General features: G+C 51.0%; 6 non-coding genes across 6 annotated transcripts; 3 read left to right on the top strand and 3 right to left on the bottom strand.

The window, feature by feature from the left end:
* Positions 1 to 131: 131 nt before the first annotated feature.
* On the bottom strand, positions 132 to 204 carry TRNAK-CUU (transfer RNA lysine (anticodon CUU)). The gene has a single exon. It is a non-coding gene; the product is annotated as a tRNA-Lys (tRNA).
* A 118-nt stretch (positions 205 to 322) lies between these two features.
* TRNAG-GCC (transfer RNA glycine (anticodon GCC)) lies at positions 323 to 393 on the top strand. The gene has a single exon. It is a non-coding gene; the product is annotated as a tRNA-Gly (tRNA).
* A 584-nt stretch (positions 394 to 977) lies between these two features.
* On the bottom strand, positions 978 to 1,050 carry TRNAK-CUU (transfer RNA lysine (anticodon CUU)). Its single transcript has one exon. It is a non-coding gene; the product is annotated as a tRNA-Lys (tRNA).
* Positions 1,051 to 1,168: 118 nt separating this feature from the next.
* On the top strand, positions 1,169 to 1,239 carry TRNAG-GCC (transfer RNA glycine (anticodon GCC)). Its single transcript has one exon. It is a non-coding gene; the product is annotated as a tRNA-Gly (tRNA).
* Positions 1,240 to 1,823: 584 nt separating this feature from the next.
* Positions 1,824 to 1,896, bottom strand: TRNAK-CUU (transfer RNA lysine (anticodon CUU)). The gene has a single exon. It is a non-coding gene; the product is annotated as a tRNA-Lys (tRNA).
* A 118-nt stretch (positions 1,897 to 2,014) lies between these two features.
* Positions 2,015 to 2,085, top strand: TRNAG-GCC (transfer RNA glycine (anticodon GCC)). The gene has a single exon. It is a non-coding gene; the product is annotated as a tRNA-Gly (tRNA).
* Positions 2,086 to 2,500: the final 415 nt, after the last annotated feature.

The following is a 2,500-nucleotide window of genomic DNA, read 5'->3' as shown; positions in this document are numbered from 1 at the left end:
ACACTGTTTTGGCAAACACTGCTCTTGGGTTATGAAGCTTCTTTTGTTTCGGAGTAGAAGGGGGAACGTGGCATAGGGGTGGCTTGGTTGACGGTGGTTAGCGCATGCTAAAGGGAAAAGCCATAAGCAGTCGCCCAACGTGGGGCTCGAACCCACGACCCTGAGATTAAGAGTCTCATGCTCTACCGACTGAGCTAGCCGGGCTTCTGGGCCACACTGACTCAGCAGAGCAATACGTGGCATGGCAAGGTCAGGGGGAAGGGGCCTGTCAGACCCTGGATCCAGGCTCGTTGGGTAGCAGACAAGCTGTCGAAACATCCAAGCATTGGTGGTTCAGTGGTAGAATTCTCACCTGCCACGCGGGAGGCCCGGGTTCGATTCCCGGCCAATGCAGGACTGCTCTTTTCATCGTTTGACAGAAATTGCAGCGCAACTCTTTTCTTCACTTTCAGAAACATTTGCTCGGTGAGCTTTAGACGTGTTACTGAAGTATTCAAGCGTTGGTGGTTCAGTGGTAGAATTCTCGCCTCCCAAGCGGGAGACCGGGGTCTAATTTCTGACCAATGCAGTGTGCCTCTTTTTATCATTTGCCAGGAACTTCTGCTCATTTCCGGTCCTCACTTTCTAAAACTTTGAACTTTGGTTGCTTTTCTTTGCCTTCCCATCCTCTGGGGCCTTCCCTGCTCCTTATCCTCTAGGGCAGTGATCCCCAACTCCAGTCCTCAAGAGCCAGCAACAGTGCATGCTTTCACAGTTTCCTTCGTATAGCACAGGAGATGGAATTATCATCATCTGGAAGATAATTAAATTATCACCTGGGCAATAATGGGACAGCCGAGAAACATACACTGTTTTGGCAAACACTGCTCTTGGGTTATGAAGCTTCTTTTGTTTCGGAGTAGAAGGGGGGAACGTGGCATAGGGGTGGCTTGGTTGACGGTGGTTAGCGCATGCTAAAGGGAAAAGCCATAAGCAGTCGCCCAACGTGGGGCTCGAACCCACGACCCTGAGATTAAGAGTCTCATGCTCTACCGACTGAGCTAGCCGGGCTTCTGGGCCACACCGACTCAGCAGAGCTATACGTGGCATGGCAAGGTCAGGGGGAAGGGGCCTGTCAGACCCTGGATCCAGGCTCGTTGGGTAGCAGACAAGCTGACGAAGCATCCAAGCATTGGTGGTTCAGTGGTAGAATTCTCGCCTGCCACGCGGGAGGCCTGGGTTCGATTCCCGGCCAATGCAGGACTGCTCTTTTCATCGGTTGGCAGAAATTTCAGCGCAACTCTTTTCTTCACTTTCTGAAACATTTGCTCGGTGAGCTTTAGACGTGTTACTGAAGTATTCAAGCGTTGGCGGTTCAGTGGTAGAATTCTCGCCTCCCAAGCGGGAGGCTGGGGTCTGATTTCTGACCAATGCAGTGTGCCTCTTTTTATCATTTGCCAGGAACTTCTGCTCATTTCCGGTCCTCACTTTCTAAAACTTTGAACTTTGGTTGCTTTTCTTTGCCTTCCAATCCTCTGGGGCCTTTCCAGCTCCTTATCCTCTAGGGCAGTGATCCCCAACTCCAGTCCTCAAGAGCCAGCAACAGTGCATGCTTTCACAGTTTCCTTCGTATAGCACAGGAGATGGAATTATCATCATCTGGAAGATAATTAAATTATCACCTGGGCAATAATGGGACAGCCGAGAAACATACACTGTTTTGGCAAACACTGCTCTTGGGTTATGAAGCTTCTTTTGTTTCGGAGTAGAAGGGGGGAACGTGGCATAGGGGTGGCTTGGTTGACGGTGGTTAGCGCATGCTAAAGGGAAAAGCCATAAGCAGTCGCCCAACGTGGGGCTCGAACCCACGACCCTGAGATTAAGAGACTCATGCTCTACCGACTGAGCTAGCCGGGCTTCTGGGCCACACCGACTCAGCAGAGCTATACGTGGCATGGCAAGGTCAGGGGGAAGGGGCCTGTCAGACCCTGGATCCAGGCTCGTTGGGTAGCAGACAAGCTGACGAAGCATCCAAGCATTGGTGGTTCAGTGGTAGAATTCTCGCCTGCCACGCGGGAGGCCCGGGTTCGATTCCCGGCCAATGCAGGACTGCTCTTTTCATCGGTTGGCAGAAATTTCAGCGCAACTCTTTTCTTCACTTTCTGAAACATTTGCTCGGTGAGCTTTAGACGTGTTACTGAAGTATTCAAGCGTTGGCGGTTCAGTGGTAGAATTCTCGCCTCCCAAGCGGGAGGCTGGGGTCTGATTTCTGACCAATGCAGTGTGCCTCTTTTTATCATTTGCCAGGAACTTCTGCTCATTTCCGGTCCTCACTTTCTAAAACTTTGAACTTTGGTTGCTTTTCTTTGCCTTCCCATCCTCTGGGGCCTTTCCAGCTCCTTATCCTCTAGGGCAGTGATCCCCAACTCCAGTCCTCAAGAGCCAGCAACAGTGCATGCTTTCACAGTTTCCTTCGTATAGCACAGGAGATGGAATTATCATCATCTGGAAGATAATTAAA

The sequence above is a fragment of the Anomaloglossus baeobatrachus genome, chromosome 5 (genome assembly GCF_048569485.1).
Source record: "Anomaloglossus baeobatrachus isolate aAnoBae1 chromosome 5, aAnoBae1.hap1, whole genome shotgun sequence".
Classification (NCBI taxonomy): domain Eukaryota; kingdom Metazoa; phylum Chordata; class Amphibia; order Anura; family Aromobatidae; genus Anomaloglossus; species Anomaloglossus baeobatrachus.
The sequence above is the reverse complement of the archived record's forward strand: the minus strand, read 5'-3'. Positions and strand labels throughout refer to the sequence as shown.